Below are 19,797 nucleotides of genomic sequence, written 5' to 3' on the forward strand. Positions count from 1 at the left end.
CATGTTTGCGAGTGCCCATAGTCGGTATGGGGCCGCAATTTGCGACCCACCTCATTAATATTAATGAGGTGGGTCTCTGCGACCCCATACCGACTCGCAGACGGTGTCTGAGACACCGTTATGCATTGGAAATTGCGACTTGCAATTTGCGAGTCGCTCCGACTCGCAAATTGCAAGTCGCAATTTCCAAGTTTGTTACATCTGGCCCACCATCCTGTATTTGGGACTGCGACTCGCAAATTGCGAGTCGCAATCCCATTTCCTCCAACATCTGACCTCTAGTTTCTACAATGCAATAGGGGGATATGAGTCACAACTTGTTCGTGATGGGATGGCTTCTTGTCTATCTCAGTTCCCTGCTCCTTAATCATAGAAGTTTCTTGTGTTTGTTTGGCCTTACTATTATTTGTGTTCGTACATTGCAAAGCATTTCCTTCCTTGCTCCTTGCTATCTGTCCTGTGTCTTCATTCCCTCCTAAATTCCCTACCCCAGCACTCTTTGCTCATGCTTTTACCAATACCTCTGCTAATCTGTTGAACAGCTGGCGCTTCCCGCTCACCTTTTATTTTTTATTTCATGTCTTTTTAAATGGTACATTTTGTTGCTAGTGCCCAACCACTGAACACTGCTACCGGGCTGTTTGCTTCTTTCTTTTTGTGCCTCTGAGTATTTTTTTTTTTATTACAGTTCTAAAAATACACTTTTAGCAAACGCCAGCTTCAGAGCACAGGTAGCAAATTTTCTTTATGAGAATGTAAATTTGAGGGGATCCGACAACAGTGAGGTCAGCGCCTGGGATTTTTGGGAGAGTGGAGAAGTCCAGCAACTGGCATTTTGTGCCTTCTGTTGCAACATAGCCCAGCATAGCCCATCGGATATACAGGGGCTGTTTTGGGCTCCCTGCTACCATTTTAAGTACAGGTGACTTGGTGACTGGTGGCAGGGAGTCCTTAGTGCAATACTTTTATGGTGACTGGTGGCAGGGCATCCTTAGTGCGATCCAAACATTTTTCCTAAATTTTCCGAATTTACATATATGCAGGGTATTTGCATATTAGTGGATGCAGCAGCGAAAGGTGTGGGTCAATGCGGCTGATTAAAGAGACTGGCCGCTTGAAGAGATGTCAGGCACGTCCTGCCGGTGTGCAAGGTGTCCGGCTGTGTGGCAGCAGCGGCATTTGTGTGCTTGCCACCCTGGAAGACAAGGGCCGCAGCTGGCGCAACAGGAAAGCTATTCGACTACCCATTGGCGGTCACGGGATGCGGAGTAGCAGGTAGGGCATTGTCAGCCTGGGTAGGAATGGCCAGTAAGGCAGTTCACAGGCCAGCGGGCAAAAAGAAGACGGCATCGCTGAGGGGCAAAGCCGCTGGTTGCAGTGGTAGAAGGAGTTCCAGAAAGTGGCTGAGAGGAGGGCGGGCATATTGAAAACAGAGGACATGGCAGAAGCCCGACTGTGCGGGCTGCGCATGTGGGACCGGTGCTAAACATCAGTCATCAATGCAGGCGGCCGCTCGTGAGCCGCCTACCATAATGCAGTGGAACACGGGTCACCTCGAAGGTGTAAAGGAGAGTGAAGAAGCTTATTTTAGAGCCCTGAATTTGCGGGCCCTTGTTGGCATAAAGGCAGGAGCAGGCCACAGACAGTCAGGTGGGAAAGGGGCTACATTCTGAGCAGACGTTACTGGAGGAGGAGAGGGGGTGGCTGCAGAGGGACCCGCAGGGTCTACGCCCTGCTGGTGAGGAGATCCTTGGAGGGAGGGGGTAGTTGGGGTGCCCGGGCTGCACAGTACGGATCGGCACAGCAATGGGATGGTTCATTATGCACCCCAGTTAGGCAAGGTTCTGCCCAAATACTGGAATTATCTCACTCTTTCTCTTAGATGTATCCCTGAAAAAAATGCCTTTCGTAATCTATTGAAAACGCATTTGTTTAAGATGTAGGCTTGAGGACCCTCCTCTCTGCCTTAGCGCTGGGACACTCTAGTAGTATCTGATGCGCTTAACTAATCCTGCGTTCATTCATTCAAGGTGGGAGAGGCCATCCATGGCACCAGGGTGTTGTGTGGGCTTGGATGGATGGAGTGTCAGTGTGTTTGGATGGATGGAGCGTCACTGGATTGTAGTGACATAGGCAGGTTCTATGGGTCTTTATGATGTGAGGGACTTAGAGTTGACAGCTGAGCCTGTTTCCTGTACTGCTAATACTTAATAAAAGAAGGCTCGGATTCCTGTGTGGAGCATTATTTTTTTACCTGTTGAAGAAGGTCATTTCAATTTGGCGATGAGGTGGTTCAAGTGCGGTGAGCGGTGCAATCGGGAGCGGAGAAGTTGCATTGATGAATATTGCCGGTGTGTTGCGGGTCCAGAGTAGCATCGTCGGCACCATGACTGTGCCTGGACTGGACCGGTGAGAGTGTCGTTGGCAGTGTTCCCTTGTCTACATTTCCTTTGGAGTTTTTCTACCGCTACTGTTTTAGAATTCCTTGATAAAACGTTTTTGTCAGAAGGAATTCCAGCAAATTTGTTGAGTGACAATGGTGTACAGCTTGTCTCTGATGCAGCTACAGCATATTTTGAGAGGGTAGGTGTTAGACATAAAACCATGTCTCTGTATAATCCCAGTGGTAATGGCACAGTAGAAAAGTTTGATAGAGTTCTTAAGGGCATTATTCAAGGTGCTGTAGAGGAATGTACTGATTGGAATACTGCTGTGCTTTATGCAGTTTGGGCATACAGGATTACGGAAAATGATGCAACAGGGTTGAGTCCTTTCGTGATAATGAGAGGGAGGGGACCAAGGTTTAAATTTAGTCCTGCATGATTAGTGAACACTGAAATTAAGCATTGGTCCCCAGATTTGGTGAAGGACTGTTTGGAGAAAACACAAGAAAAAACAAAGACTTATTATGACAAAACTCATAACGTCAAACCTATCAAAATCATGTGGGTGATTGGGTTCGAGTAAAGAAACCTTATAGGGTAAAAAAAGGTGAGAGTCAGTATTTTGAGACGGAGCGAGTAGTGGCGGTGCTACATAATGCTGTTAGGCTAGGAAATGGTAAGGTGTGGAATCTTTATTGTATTGCCATATAATAAGGGACAAGAGGAAGGAAGCAATGAAGGGGATGTGAGTGAGACTGTGGGTGAAAGGAGGACATTTGATTGCCTGGATGAAGGGGGTAGTTAATTTATATCTACGGAGAATAATTTGACAGATTCTGATCAGGAGGATGGTATGGATTGTGTGTCTACTGGGAATAGTGCAACTGACACTAACTATGAGGGAAGTGTTCATGAGTGTGAAGGTGGTACGATGTAGGAATTGGATCACATAACAGAGCATTCAAGAAGTGAGTTGCGTGATGGGAAGAGGAAGGTGACACCTCCTGGTTGGCTGAAGGATTTTGTGGTGGGATACATTGCATGAATTATGGGTCGGTGGTGATGTGTACATATTTATTTAGTTTATTTATTTAGTTCTTAGGAAGAAGTGTTATTTGTTTTGTTGTTTAAATGGTGTGGTTTTTATGGGTTATCGTTTGTGTCTTGTTCGTTTTTGTTTTGCTTTTTTGTTTTGTCTTTAGCTGGGGTTCATTTGCTTGTTTGGTTCATATGTTGTTTGGGGGTATTGAACTTGTATCATTAAAGGGGGAGGATGTGTTGTGTGTGCTTGGATGGATGGAGTGTCAGTGTGTTTGGATGGATGGAGCATCACTGGATTGTAGTGACATAGGCAGGTTCTATGGGTCTCTATGAAGTGAGGGACTGAGAGTTGACAGTTGAGCCTCAGTGCTGGGAAAGTGTGGACCTGTTTCCTGTACTGCTAATACTTAATAAAAGAAGGCTCGGATTCCTGTGTGGAGCATTATTATTTTACCTGTCAAAGAAGGTCACTTCACAGGGTCTTCTGCAGTTGTTGCAGCAATGCTGGTGTGAAGCTGCAAAGAGGGTGATGGGGAGTGTGTCAGTCAGATCGAAGTAGAGCTTGTTTGTGCGGTGGGAGGTGGTTCAGAGGAGGAGGGGGAGGTGGAGAGAGGTGTGCAGAGGGGAAGTGGGAGGGACGACAGGTGGTACTCCGCATGATGCGCAAGGCATAAGGCGAGCACAGAGCAGGTTAGTTGGTTCTGGGTTCCTGAGGAGGAAGCAGACCAGGTCAAAGGAAGCAGTACACTAGTCCTGTCGCCCTTTTTACAGGGACCAATCAGCAGCAGGTTCACAGACTCAGGAGAGCTTTGTGTGGCTCATTGCCCAAGGTGAAGAGATGGCATGGCCCTGTGCAGTTTGCCGGATATCTTCAGGGGAACCCATTGCTTCCAGCAGAAGTAAGTCCTGAACGACTTAGTCAGCTCCACAAGCGTAATGGCCATGGGTGGCCACTGGCATCTATGGCTCACCGGATAGATAGGTGTTGTCAGCAGAGCTGTATGGTGAGGTTATTACGGCCCCCAGAGCGCCTTGTGTCGGCCCAGGCCGTAGGCGAAGTCATTAGTAATACAGCGGAGTGTGAGTGCATGTACAAGATGGCCTGGAGAGGAGAACACTATGGGTATATCACTGGTGGATTACAAGAAGGAATGCCTTGAGGAAGGCAAGGTGTTGAATGGGAAGATCCCATGAAGCCATGTTTTGGCGCATGGGCAGGGGAGTTCCGATTATGTTTCATTGTCTAATGTTCTGCAGACAAGTGCGGCTCAGCAGAGTATGGTGCTGGGGAATCGGAGGCCTCTGGTGAGGTGGCAAGCAGCTGTATGGGCACTGACCTTGGAACCCGGTAAGGGCCAGGATGCCGGCGTGGGTCCAGTCAGGGTGTCCGTGGCTGTGGACACAGGGGATGTGCACCGAGGGCAGGAGAGCAGCTGCCTAAGGGCAGGTATGTAGCAGACACAGGGGTAGGCACAGAGGCTATTACATATAGCGAGTAAGGTGTGCAAAGAGCAGCATCTGTAGATAATGGGGGTAGTGATAGTGGGAGGCAACGGAGAGAGTGCAGAAGAGAAAGGGAAGAAGAAAGAGGGGCTGGATAGCAAGGAGCACAAGATTATGTAGTTGCCGTATTTGGGTGTAACAAAGCCCTTAGGGGCTCAACTGATGTTGGCAACTAAAGAAAAAAATATGGAATGGAGAATATGTTGAAACGCTCAAGCTATTACATAGGGAAGTGCGTGCAAAGGAGTGCAAAGGAGGGGTCTAAGGAAGAAGAATATGAGCTGGGGAAGAGACTTAGGGTGCTCCTGACTATAGAGAATTGTACCGCTGCATTTTTAATGTGCACCAGTGAATACTGTGAGAAGTATCCAGAGCGCTGTGTGGCCATATTCAAGTATATGGACGTGGCCCATAAGGCTCAGAGTACTGGGGAAGGTTACGCCTGGACACATGCCAGTGGTTTGCCATTTCAGGGGTGCCCCATCCGGGTGGGGGGGTGCTGCCTCAAAGGGGCACAGAGGGGCATGGGACTCCTGTTGCGACTCTAACAAAGGGTTATGTACTCATGAGTGCTGAAAGTTCTGACATTAGTGCTCCAAGTGCTCAGACAGCTATGCCCCTTACATTCTTTCAAGCTGCAGGTGGTTATCAGGGATAGAATGCAGGACAGGTGCACCCCTTTAATAGCAGTCAAGGGACGCATACACAGCAACAGTCATACAGTAACAGAGGGAGTACGGGGCCAAAGGGATCTGGTGCAAATGGCTCGTACTCTGGATAAGGTGGACAAGTTGGAGTACTGGCTGAGATATTATGATCGCCCAGAGGAGGTAAGGATTCTGCATGATGATTTCAAATGGGGTTTTCGGTTGGGGTATGACGGTCCCAGGGTTCGAAGTTGGGCAGAAAATTTGCAGTTTGTGAGGGAACCCAGACAGGCATTGCAAGACAAACTGGACAAGGAGATTCTGGAAGGCAGGATGGTGGGTCCCTTTGATGACTGGCCACTGGAGGCTTCGATTGTGTCACCAATTGGTGTAGTGCCCAAGAAAGAATAAGGGGAGTTTAGGTTGATCCAGCACTTATTTTGGCCAAAAGGGGTCTTGGAGGTCAGTTAATTATTTCATCTCGGAGGATATGGCATTGTTTTCATATTCTCAGTAGATGTGGCCATGTCACTGGTGTTGACACCAGGTCCAAGGGCAATGATCGCAAAGTCTAATGTAAAGTCAACTTTTCAGCTGCTTCATGTACATCCTGTTGATTTTTAACTGTGGGGCATGCAATTCAAAGGACAATGGTATGTGGACAAGGCATTGGCCATTGGCTGCTCAGTATCATGTGCACTGTTTGAATGATTCTGTATGAAGGAAGCAATGCAGGCTTTGCTGGATGGAATGTTAGCAAGAGAGAAGACAAAAGTAAGAAAGGTTCAGGTATTGCAGGTGCACTTAAATTTCGCTTGCAGGTTGGTCAGGGTAGGGAGGACATTTTGCAGGAGGCATAGTCAGGCCCTCTTGGGTGTCTCGATGCCACATCATCATGTGCACTTGTCAGCAGGGGTCAAGTGGGATCTCAGGATGTGGATTTTTTTCTTGAATTTCTTTAATGGGATTACGTTGGCCAGGCATGAAGATTTTGATTGCGATGTGCCGATATTCTCAGATGCAGCAGGAAGACTGGGTCTTGGCTTATATTGACAGGAGGGTTGGTGTGCAGAAGAATGGCCAGAGGAGTGGAAGGCGGTGGGGAGGGGTGAAGCATTGCATTTTTTCAACTCTTCCCTTTGGTGGTGGCTGTCACACTGCGGGAAGCAGAGTTGGCACACTGGAGGGTGCTGGTTAAGGTGGACAATATGTCTGTAGTCCAGGTCGTGAATAGATAGTCTGCCAGGAATGCGCAGGTATTGAAGTTGATGTGTGATTTGTGTTGGGTTGCCTGTGACATTATATCTCGTTCATGGTGCGGCATGTTCAGGGAGTGGAAAATGACTTTGCGGTTGCTCTGTCTTGTTCACAGTGGGAAAGATTCCATGGGTTGGCCAAGGAAGCAGACAGCTGCAAGACGCCATTGCTGGAGGGGTGGTGGTCAGTAGGTAGCGCAGGATGGTACTACTGGCAGAAGAGACTCTAGCTGAGTCAACAAGAAGAGCATATGTCAGGCATGGGAAGTATTCCTGGCATCAAGGGTGCAGGGTGGCGGGATGTGTAGGATGTAGGACATGGGTTATTCATCCCCGGACAGGGGTTTGTCGTGGGTGACAATTGAAGGTAAACTGGCATGTGTGGCGTTCATGGGAAAGTTGTTGTGGGCTTACGAACTATCAGCTGGGAAACTGGGTCGGAGGATGCTTGAGGGTTGGGCGAGAGAACAGGAATGATCAGGGAGACGTAAGAGGCCATTGACATGACAGTTGTTTTGTAGGGTTCGAAGTATCTGCCAGGAGTTTGCCGGGGGGATGAAAAGCTTTATTTGCTTTCCACCCTCATGTCATGGGTGCTGTTTAGAGCCTTTCAAGTTTCAGAGTTGTTGTGTTGCAGGAGTCAGGGAGGAATACGATGGCAGCACATCACAAGAAGTGGGCACAGGTTGGAAACTTGGCTGTGTACCTCCAAGACTAACCAGAGAGTGCAGAGCAAGAGGATGGTCTTACAGGCTGTGTCAGAGCCCAGCCCACCCAGTGGCATGGGGCGTTAGGTGGACAGTGCCTGCAAAGCAGTCAGCGGTGTGGTTTTTAGGCACTGGCCAGGGGTGCAGGTGACAGACTTTCAACTCCTTTTAGTGCTGTGCTACGTGCTGGCATCTCTCAGGACCCCCTTCAGAATATGGAGCCCACACTTTCTGTATTGGCATGGCGACGGAGGCTGGCATTAGCAGCTGGGCATGGGAGGATATCATGTGCTTGGGGCATTGGGCATCTGACTGCTTTAGGAGATACATGCATGTTGCTGGGGAGGATCGCTTCAGGGCTTGCTGTGTGAATATTTACTGCCTTTTTCTGTTTCAGGTTCTGTGGCTGGCTCGGCGGTGGGAGAACATGTCTCTCTGGGTGGTGGGCCATTGGCTTATCAAGTGGCCCAAGAGGAAGGCAATGCAGAGGGGTTTTGGGGAGAATTTGGGCTTGGAGCGAAAGTTGTTTCACATTACATAGTGAGGAAAAGGGGGTATGTGTTGGTGCGAGTTGATGAGGTGTTTGAACAGCATGATGGTGGGCAGCAGATGCCCAAAGGTTTTGGTTCTGCATTTGGGGAAAATTATCTTGTATTAGAAAAAGTTGTGGTGCTTTTGAGGGTAATATAACACTTGTTACAAATGAATGCATGGTGGTCAGGTTGCTTTGTTCTCTGGACAGAATTTATGCCATGGAGAAACTGGAGAAGGGCAGCAAGCCCTTTGCGATTGACAGGGTCTACAGGAAGGGCAATAGGAAGATGAGTAGGTTTTGTAGGGAGGTTGGTTTCAGGCACATTAAACATAGAGACATTAAGTATGATTAAGTATGATTGGTTGGAGTCTTTTAGGAGTGACAGTGTTCACATTTCCAAGGTAGGCATGGAACTGTACTTGTTGAAACTCAGGGAGGTGATAAGAAAACCTCTCAACATCCGTGGTTAATGGAATGGCATACAAGTTAGACTAGGGTTTGTTAGGGGGGGTGGCAGCAAAAGTCTGCAGGCAGCCTTTTTCTGGATGGCAGGGGCCTAAAAGTTTTGCATGTGTTTATAGCAGTTTGATTGCTGTTGCAATGGTGAATCACATGAAAGGGAGGGTAGGCAAGACGTTTAAGGTCAAGGATAGCAGTTTGGTTGTTTAGAGGTTAAAACATGTAGTCAGGGGCTGTAGGGGAAAGTTAGGGTTGCAAATTGTTGAAATGCACTATAGGTGCGGTGTGGTGTATGTGGGTAGGATCGTGGGGGGGGGGGAGGATGTAGGATATTGGATAATTCAATTGATGTAGAGTAAGGTTTTAGTTCTGTACGATGGATTGCCCAGGTAAAATTTGTTCAATAAAGCTGCCTTTTTCACACAACACAAGTGGTCAGAGGTCTGTGCTGTGCCCCCTCTCTCCCAAAACTCACTGCAAGATGGCCATTCATGCATGTGCATGAATAGTGACATGTCAGTGGTTATCTTGGAACATATGTTCTCATAAAGTAAATCAAAACCATTCCAAGAGCACAACCAGTACATGTGCATGCCTCGTGATGCACCGGCGAGCTAGTTTGATTTTTCTTCATTAAAATGTTTTGGCAGTTCCAAGGCAAATAAGCATTGGCTAACATAATAGTTATCCACAGTGTGTAATGTCTTGGGCACATTTCAAAGGTGAGACCTATTAGATTTGCCATTGCTTGCTATAAATATTTCCTTAAATACAACCAATTCTACACATTTTCTATGAATAACAAGAATGAAGACTATCATTAAAAACATTACGAGCTCTGTGTTATTTCACACAATAATGGAGAAAGAAGACTCTATATGATGAACTTTTCATATTTTTAGAAGTGCAAGAGTCAGAAAGGGACCAGTTCAAGTCAACTTAACACAATAGGAAAGACTGGTTTGACAGATTCCGGACCAGCTGATCCTCTAACATAATAAAAGCTTTCAAATCATCCTCAAATTCCTTCTTGTGAGCAGCGTTAGTGACAAGATAATTAAGGCTGTATGTAAATACAGAGCCTCATTTGAATATGAGCAATCACATGTCTCACAAAGACCTTCTCTAACAAGCCCATCATCAAAATACAGATTGTTTCTGTAATTAGAGAAAATGAACATCTAAACTACGTGGAAGTGGTTATAGCGAGTGAGGATGTGGAACAAGAGAAGGAGAAATGGTTTTGGAGCCATTGTCACAACTATTTTAAAGCACGTTCGTGTCACTAGTGTGGTCATGAAGTGACTTTAGCTCACACTCGTATGGACGTCAATTAAGGTTCTCCAGGGTTAGCAGATAGCATCACTTCCTGCCCTGGATGTCGAGGGTCACAGTCAGCAAGCAGAGCTGGAGAAGCCCTCTTGACTTTCATCGATTTACAATCCTCTTTCTACAGTCAATAGGTGACGGTTGAGGAGTCACTGGTAGACCAAGAGCTCAACCCTTTGACGTCAGAAGGTTTACGGAGTGACTTACCTATCCATGACATTTTGGCAAAGCAACACCCCCACGCCCAAGGAAGTAATGCAAGAGCATGAATGTATGTATGGGAAGGATGTTGGCTGGTGAGACTAATATGGAGTGAAAGGAGGGACTCCCAGGCATCACATGCCATGTATATTTTAAATGGAAATACTTGCAGGAGCACCACCACTGTGTATGTTGTATTGTATTCATCACCAAACACCCCTAGTACTGATCTCTGTCACCATCTCTAAGTTTCCTGCGCTGTGTGTTTGAGACATTGGGGGTTATTCTAACTTTGGAGGAGTGTTAATCCGTCCCAAAAGTGACGGTAAAGTGACGGATATACCACCAGCCGTATTACGAGTTCCATAGGATATAATGGACTCGTAATACGGCTGGTGGTAAATCCGTCACTTTTCCGTCACTTTTGGGACGGATTAACACCTCCTCCAAAGTTAGAATAACCCCCATTGTCTTTACCTACAGGAAATTTTGATGCCACCCATTACTTACTAGTGGTTTGCTTCTTAATTGCTCATTTCCTTGCTTCCTTTTAGTCACCTGCCGTAGGCTGCCTTCACCTGTGTTTGTCACCGTCCCTCCCCCGGAGAATAGATACATTACCAGTAATGGCTCGCAGGCCAAAGGAGCGGGCGGGGAGGAGGCGCCTGAGGGTGGGGTGGCGTTGGAAAAATGTAATCGCATTTTTAAAAAAAACAAAAAAACTCTTACGTAACTGTGTTGCCGGGCTGGAGACAGCCTACAGTGCATGTGTGTTTGGCCGGCTGAGCACTCCCCCCTCAGTGCACGTCACCCACGTGGCCTCGCCCCTTTTAAAGAAAATGATAATAAACCCTGTTTATAATCGTTTTCTTTAAAAGGTTTTGCAGCTGTCGCTGCTGGCAGGGGAGGTGACACTCCTCGGCCTATACGGAGGAGCCATCACTGTACATTACTTGTGTTCTTCGACTGTGCCTCTTTTAAGTTATCCTTTATTATTTATATATAAGCTCTCTACCAGAGTGTTTTTTAGGGGATGTGTCCTTCGTGCATTTGCCCCTCCCTCCTTGCTTCTTCCACTCGCTCCTTCGTCCCGCCCTCTATTATCATCAGTTTGCTCCCAGCTCCTCCCTCCCACTTTTTGTCATCGTCAGCATGCCCCCAGCCCATCGCCTCCCACCTCGGATTTGTTAGCTTACCCCAGGATTTCTCTTCCTCCCCTTGTTATCCCCGTTGCCCCTAACTATGTTGCACCTACTCCCCCAACCTGAACCGGTAACTAAAAAGAAAAAAAAAGGCCTGCATCAAAATGAATCAGACGGAAATGCCAAGGGCTTTTTTTTTAATGTACACGCACCAGCAAAGAAAACAAGCACTTCAGGCGAATGGCGGAAGCACATTTGCTGATTCACAAAACAGAAGCCCAGAATTGGGCTGTGGGTTAACTCTTGCTTTATACCAACAATAGGTCATGGTGGTGACTCAGTGTCACTATTCTTCATTTACATTTAATGGCATGCTGATGAATAAGCACGTATAATCAATGTCTACATATATGCACATATATTGTTTATTTATTTTAGTAACTTATTTTTACATTAACAGTCAATTATAGTCAGAGTGTGACTCCATATTAACTGAAATGATGTATTTCTGCGCTGTGCATTTTATTGTCTCGCTTTCAGGCACCAAGAGTTACTGTGTTCTTGTATACTGTATTGTTATTGTAAGAGTTTTGTGTGAAGGTAATTTCTGTAACGCTTTTATGATTTGGACAGTGAATCTCAGCACCTGCGTGAGAACGGAGCCGATGAAGAAAAAATCTGCATTGCATTAATCATGAGAAGTAGGTGTACACCGACTGATAAAGGAATGTTTAATTTTGATTGGTTCCTTCTCTGTGGAATAAGTAGGAGTGTATTTTTGTGATGGATTTCATGATTTTATTGTGCATTGTAGTATTAGACAGTTAGACTTACTTCTGTCCACCCTGAAGGTGGACGTGCCTTTCCTACTCTTGAGACCCAATGCTCCTTTTATTTCTGCTTATAGAGTTAATTTCACTTCAACTTGGCATTGAAAACTACTTGCCAAACCTTAAATTCCCTTTTATTACACACAAGCCACCCCTAACGTAGGCCCTAAGTAGCACATAGGGCAGGGTGCTATATAAGTAAAAAGCAGGACATGTACTCATAAGTTTTACATGTCCTGGTAGTGAAATACTCCCAAAGTCTGTTTTTAGGGTCGAGCGCAAAGTGATCTGACCCTGGTGTAATCTCTCTGTGGGCTTTTAACCACACCCATCAGTTTGGTTGGTTCATGGGCTTGCCTTTTGAAATTTAGTTGATTTCATTAGTGAAAGGCATGCACACCTCATTTGCACACAAATTAGCCTTTTCTACTGTTTAGCCCTCCTCGGGCGCACCGGCCAGTTACTGAAAACATACGAGGGTCCATATTTTCGGTATGGTTTCTGGACAACTTTTTATTTTCATTTCGTAGGCAGCGTGATCTCGCTGGGCACTAGTCAAGCGCTTTGCATGACATCGACCCTGTTACATGGATATTTGCACTTTTGCCGATTACATGGATAATTGCACTTTTGCAGGTTACATGGATAATTGCACATTTGCCGATATGTTTCACTACGAGCAAACTTCTGTTTCCTTTTGTGTGTCTGCTTCGCGCTCATGGCAGCCGTCAGCTCGCTTATGTGAAACTGTTTTACTTTTCATTTTCACTTCATGTGGCGAGAAAAGTCTGGTTAGTTACGTGAAACTGTTTTACTTTTCATTTTTAATTTATGTGGCAAGAAAAGTCCGGTTAGGAGTTTATAACGCTAATAGCTTTAACTCGAGCAAACGTGAGACCCATTACATTGCAAATGCTTGTTACTATTGTGAAGCCTGCTCCTCTCATAGGCCAGCATTAAAGATTCCCTTATATGCTTTTAAGTGGTAATTTCTGATCTGAGAAGGAATAGACTTGTCATATTTGGTAAGGTTGGAATGGTAGCAAGAAGTCCTACTTACTGGTGAAGTTGGATTCTACATTGTTAGTTCAGAAATGCTACTTTTAGAAAGTAGGCATTTCTCTGCACCTATTGCCATCTGTGCCTTACGGTCTGTCTCCAATCCACGTCTGGTGTGTGCTGGTTGACAGCTCCCTTTGTGTATTCCACCCAGACAGCCATAAACACAGAACACTCAGCTGCATCTGCACTCATCTGCATACAGATGGGTTTTCCTGGGCAGGAAGGGTGGAGGGGCTCTCTCTTACACTTCAAAGGCAAGTGGCCTACCCTCACACAAAGGACTGATAACCCGCCACAGGCTCCTGGCAGACAGGGCTGGTTTCAAAGGGGCACGTGTGCACTTCAAAACCACTCTTTGAATTTTCCTCCACTTCAAAGGTACTTTTGGGTATACAAACTGGGTCGGTGACCCCACCAAATCAAACACTTCTTGACCTACAACTGGACTCTCTCAGAGGGACTCCCTGGCTGCCCGAAGGACTCACCTGGACTGCTTTGCTGGAAGGACTGCTGGCCTGCTTGCTGTACTGCTGCCTGCTGACCCCTGACTCTGCTGGCAGGACTCTGCCTTCTACCACAAGTGCTCTCTAAGAGCTTGGATTGAGTGTGCCTCCTGTTCTGAGGTCTCAGGGCTAAGAAAGACTTCATCAAAGAGAAGAAAATACAGCGCACTGGAAAATCGACGCTACGCCGGCAAAACTTGGCGCAACACTTTCCAGCACCTGCCTCTCAACTGAAAAATCACTGCATCGCCTACCGGATTGACGCAGCGCCTGTTGCCTCTGCGCAAAGCATTCTGGGTTTTCCATGCATCATCCCTAGGTGTCAAAATATCCCGCATCGCAGTAAGGAACCAAGGCTGCGCTCCTGGATACCAATGCACCATCTTGCAGCATGGAAAGAAACAACACATCGCCTTTGCCGCACCTGAAAAATCAAAGCATTACTTTACTTTTCAATGCATTTCCTCCTCTACAGCCCCTCTGCGTCGTTATTTTTGATGCTTCCCAGGTACTGTGTGTTAAAAAGATACAACCACTGATACTTGAGGATTGAGACTCAGTTAAACCTTTAAAAAGTGATAGCTTGACTTTGCATATTGGATTTTTGTCGTTTTGGTCTTATTTTATTCAAATAAATATTATCTGTTTTTCTTAACTGGTTTGGGGTATTTTTTGTGGTGTTGTCACAATGTTACTGCATTAGGTATTGCACAAATACTTTACACATTGTCTTCTGAGTTAAGCCTGTCTGCTCTGTGCCAATCTACCAAAAGATAAGGACAGGATAATTTAGGTTGTGTTGTGACTTACCCTGACTAGGATTGTGGTCCCTACTTGGGTTGGGTTCATACCTCTGCCAACTAGAAACCCAATTTCTAACAGTAACTTTATTAATTTGTTAATAAAACCTTCATGGTGTGCAAACCTTTTCTTCCATGTTGTTACTCTCGGGAAAATTATGCTTCGCTGTCATTGACATGCTTTTAAGTGGGGTGATTCTAGCCTCAGCTCGAGATAAAGACACATATGAGTAGATAGAGTAAAGTTTACAATTTGCTCCAAGGTTTCACAGTGCAAACACCATTCTTTCTTCCTGTTATCAGTGGTCCTTTAATCACACAACAGAAGAAAGGCTTGTGTTCCACAAGATACCACAATACCTTTTCTCTAATATCAACTGCATGCCTGCTACAGCAGTAGGTACACTTTAGAAACGAGCATTTCCTCAATTTCACAAAAAATGTTGGTCTCATGCAAATAAGGGAATCACTTGCACGATTGGGGCTGAAGATCTTTGAAAGTAGTGAATCATAAAAACCTACCATGAATTGCACCAACCAAGCAGAGCATGTGAGCCTGTCTTCCTCTAGATGGGTTTGGAAGGTTTTTCCTCAATTTGTTTAAGAAATGAGGGCAAATCATTTTAAAGCCCTGGGGTGTGGAGGTGCACTCGTGAAATATTGCAATACTATAATGGTGTAACAAGCAAGCCTGTCATCCCATTGGATGATGGGGGACAGTGGGTTCACGATCCACTAGAAGATCTTCCTAAACTGCTATCAAAATAGTGTTTTTTTCAGCAGTTTTTCCCTTGAAAATGTCCGCAAAGCAATGAGGTCAAACTAAATGAGTATTCAATCTTACATGGCATACCATTTTACAGAACATCTTTGTTCTTCTATAGATCTCACTTCCTTTCTTTTTTCATAATGTTCTTTATAAGTAGAGTGGAACAATCTCACTATCTCAGATTGCAGACAGTAATACTACAATACAGTTACAGAGACTTTACAAGGTCACACAATTACAGATTCCCCAAATCCTACTGGCTTAGGTCTCCAAAAGCAGTAATGTCACAAAAAATGAATAATATAGATGATGAAATGTCTCCATAAGAGTGACAATAGCACCGTCTCATAGCAAGGAAAAAATATCAACAAAAAGTCTTAAAATCCCAGAATGAACTTCCAATTAAAGTTCAGTTTTATGCTCAACCCCAGGTTATACCTTGTGAATGGAACCCTCACCCTACTACCCCCTTATGATCCAACAAGGGCTGCCACTTATCTAAAACGGACACCATGTAACCCTAACTCTGGACCCCGATGTCTCCCTGGCCCATCTCATCGCCGATCTCCCTCACCCAATCCTCCCCCCCCCCAAGTCTCTATAACTCTCTTCTTATACAATGTACAATTGTAATTATCATTCTCTTACAATGGGTACTATTATGTAAATGTACTATAATATACTGTTTAATCAATAAAGAATTACAACACAAAAAAAGCTCAGTTTTATATACACATTTAGTTATGCAGTGACTTTGTTCAGAAAACATCGGCTTGTCAGTTTCTGAAAACGCAAATATTTGCTATCACAGGCAAGCATTTGAATTTCGAAAACAAACCTAATTCCTCCAAATAAAGCTCATCATTTCCAAAAACATATTTTTGTCTCATGACATTCCAGCTATTTGTTTTTTTAATAAATACATCTTTGCAGGCAAACATTGGATCATCATTTTCTTTCAATACTCGCATGTTAGTTTCATACCATATAAGACAGATTTGCCGGTCCACGTGTGATCATCACATGCCATGGATGCTCCGAATATGCTAGGAATTGCAGCGGTGGGCAGGAACATGCCAACAATATGCCGGAAATGGCCAGGCCAATGTTATTCTAAGGTGGTTACTGTTATACTAAAGATGCTGATAATATGCCAGCATCGGTTTGGTGAGCTCTGGACACACTGTATATTCACAATCAGCTTGTGTACTTGGATAGGGAACCCAAGGTAAATGGGCTTAATATTGTCAAACCATTGAAACTCTAGGTATGTAGGTTGTGGCGACTACCCTTACCTGATGAACTAAAGTAGGTGGAAAAACATGTTGACCCACATTGTGGATTATCATTTTATTCATGTGTCTGGTATTCTAGTCTGATTAAATGTGTCTACATGGTCAGGGACTAATGCATTTTCTTAAATTTCTATTTTCCACCTTCCTATTATTTTTTTATCTTCCAGCATTTAGGATTTGAATTATCTTTTAAGAGTAATCTACATGTCTTGCAGACTAGAACAAGTAGTAGGAGGAAATTTAAGGCGGTGAGTATGTCCTTTGGTAATCTGGGCTAGAAACGTCCATGGCTTCACAAGGACAGATTACCTAATTTTTCAAAAAGAAATTAGATCATCCCTACACATGAGTAGAAAATATCATCACTTTTGCTGAATCAACAAATCAACAGCCTAATTCTGCCTCAAGAACTTTATTCAACCAGGGACAGCTTACAAAACAGCTGGCTAAATTCATATATATGCATGTATTTATGCATGCATGTATTTCTATAGCATTATCCTAGTCAAAAGGTGGCAGAGCCTGTACAAGGTCAAAGGCAAGCATAAAGACAATGAACAATAGGAGAGAAAGTTGGGTTGCATTGTGATGTAGTATTCTTTAAAGAGGTGAGTCTTCAACGCTTTCCTAAATTGGAGAAGCATTGAGCCATCCCAATGGATATAAAGGTGTTGTTCCAGATCCTGGGAGCATAGATGGAAAAGACCTGTTGCCTTAATTTTCCCCTTGTAGCCTGCAGTCTGATGGTGCCCCGTGTGTGGGTGTGCTGAGGTCCACCAGAGATGGTGAGCTTGTCTGCTGAATAAGGGGAGTGCTGGTCGTGATGGCTTGGTAAAGGATGCAACTAGTTTTGGAGATGGTGATGGCCAGCAAGTTAAGCCAATGGAGGTCCATCAGAATATATCCACAATCGCTGAAAAATTAACAAACTGAAACATCACCCATTTATGTTCCTTAAGGTTTGTATGAAAATAGCCAGTCTTACCTTCATAATTCTGAAAGTCGGGCTTTAAATTCTTCACTTTCAGCTACCAATTCTGCCTCAGCATTGTTTATTGGGCCTGAGATATGTAGCCTCTGCATTATGCTCAACAGCGGTTTTAAAACCCAGATTTATTGGCTACACTCAACAAATATTTAGCAGCTGCAGTCAAGGCTCTGTTATGGCAATCTGACAGATTGTATGTATAATGAAGTAAACCAGTTGCAAACTTTTGCGCCACATTGCATTTAATGATCAAAATATATAATGCATAACTTGGCTAGCATCCACAGTGATTATAGCTTACAGTGATCCATTGAAAATATAGGCGAAGGTGGTGCCTTCAAGTCTTCATGTGGTCATCCAAAGCTGCATCCCATTTGACCTAGATTCCTTCCTTCAACAATCTCCTGATTGGTTCCACTTTTTCTACATAGTTGGTGATGTTTGTGGAATAGAATTCACATATTCACAGAAACTATGCAACTCTTCCTTGCTCTGTAATGCAGGGACTCAGTAATCGCTGCAACCAATCAGGACATATAATGAACCCATCTTCACTAATGACATGGCCTAATTACTCAACATTATTATTAGGAACCTTCACTTCTTCTGTTTCTTACAGATAGATCCTAAGCCATTCAACTGGGTGCCTTCACCATCTTTCTCTCCCATGTTAATTGGGAAGTGCCCCAAGGATCCTTTCTATCCCATCTCCTATTCAACCTATCCATGCCCCCTTTGACTGAGCAACTAGGGCATTTTTCAAGCAAACACAACTTATCATCCAGTAAACCATGAACTTTATTGTGAGTTGGATGTTGCAGAGCTAACTAAAGATTAACCCCTCTAAATCCAAAATGCCACGTATCTGCCGTAAACTTAATCTGTAGGACAGCTTTCTTTGGCACCCTAACCTAGGTTAATGCCCCTCCCTGGTGTCCAAGGCCAGCAACCGGAGCATCTTACTGGATACCAAACTGAACCTTAATGCCAAACTCTCCCAAGTGTCCAAAATATGCTCTCATCAAATACGGCACCTAAGAAGAGTCTTCCTCTTTCATGAATCATGGCAGCTAATGCCATTGTCTATGCCGGGATGGATTATGGGAACTCGGTCTCCCTAGGTATATCTAAATACTCAATCTATTGTCTCCAAAGGATCCATCTTTCATCTCAGGAGGTTTGATCCCCTTCTTTCGACTCTGATGAGAGCTAGAGATGTTAGGAAGCAAATTCTCTTCACATCCACTTGCATAATTTTTAAAATCTTCATGGAGAGAGTCCACTCCTACATTCATCACATCATTCAGACATACTGGTGAAGTCACTCTCTAAGTTCAAGCAATCAGATGATGATGATTGTCCTGCGGTTCAATTGATCATACTGGGGAGGACGTATCTGTAGGGTACAGGGACCCAAAACTTGAAACTCTACTGGCTGAAATCAGAAACACATCAGAACTGCTTCTGTTCAAGAAATCCCTTAAAACCTGGATTTTCAATCAGTAAAATAGCTTTTCTTGTTCAGCCTTAGAGGGGACACCATCATCAAGAAACTCTACTGGAGTGATAGTTGTGCACTATAAAACCTCACTACGTAACATTTTTAAAAACTAAAAATATGGACAATATGCAATGCCCAACCTTAGCACACTCTTCTATCCCAGCTTAGCACAAACTGTGAATTTGTGATGGACCACTCGGTCTGTCACTCATGATGGGTTTGATATTTTTGCTGTCACTTCGTGGGTGAGTAGATATGTGGCACTGTTGTGTGGCACCTCTATTATGCATCAGCACTCTTGGATTGACACAAAGTATTTCTGATGGGAATCCTCAACGTTCTCCAACATAGTCAAATTGCTCACCCGTCTCTGTCTTAGGCCCCTCATTGCAGCCCTATGGGAGCAGACACAGAAGGTAACAGAGGTAGAGATCGCCCCCACACTGGGACCCCTGAAACCACTGCACATGCAGAGACAGTGATTTCAGTACTGGAGCACGGGTACACTCGAAATTGGCCCTTGAGATGCTCCTTCGTGACACCCTTGAATAGTCAAGTGAGGCACTTGTAACACACATTGAGTGTAGAGTGAATACCACTCTGTCTCCATAGAAGGAGCTTTATAGTTGTCAGTTAGTGTTAGAAATGGAGTCTCTAGTTGGCAGAGGTACACACCCTTCTCCAAGTAGGGACCACAATCCTAGTCAGGGTAAGCCACAACACAATCCAAATTATCCTGTTCCCACCCTCCCGTAGCTTGGCACTGAGCAGTCAGGCTTAACTTAGAAGGCAAGATGTAAAGTATTTGTGCAAGAATTCATACAATAACACAGTGAAAACTCCAC

General features: G+C 44.7%; 1 protein-coding gene and 1 long non-coding RNA gene across 4 annotated transcripts in view; one reads left to right on the forward strand and one right to left on the reverse strand.

The window, feature by feature from the left end:
• HGFAC (HGF activator) overlaps positions 1-19,797 on the reverse strand; it is a 600,748-nt gene that overhangs the window by 281,887 nt on the left and 299,064 nt on the right. The window lies entirely within an intron of this gene.
• The window catches only part of LOC138249525 (uncharacterized), a 456,612-nt gene that overhangs the window by 173,464 nt on the left and 263,351 nt on the right, over positions 1-19,797 (forward strand). For all 3 annotated transcript variants that reach the window (XR_011194828.1, XR_011194829.1, XR_011194830.1), the window contains exon 4: positions 11,838-11,905. This is a non-coding gene — a long non-coding RNA (uncharacterized lncRNA). The remainder of the gene's footprint in view (positions 1-11,837; positions 11,906-19,797) is intronic.

Source organism: Pleurodeles waltl, chromosome 1_2 (assembly GCF_031143425.1).
Source record: "Pleurodeles waltl isolate 20211129_DDA chromosome 1_2, aPleWal1.hap1.20221129, whole genome shotgun sequence".
In the NCBI taxonomy this organism is placed as follows: Eukaryota; Metazoa; Chordata; class Amphibia; order Caudata; family Salamandridae; genus Pleurodeles; species Pleurodeles waltl.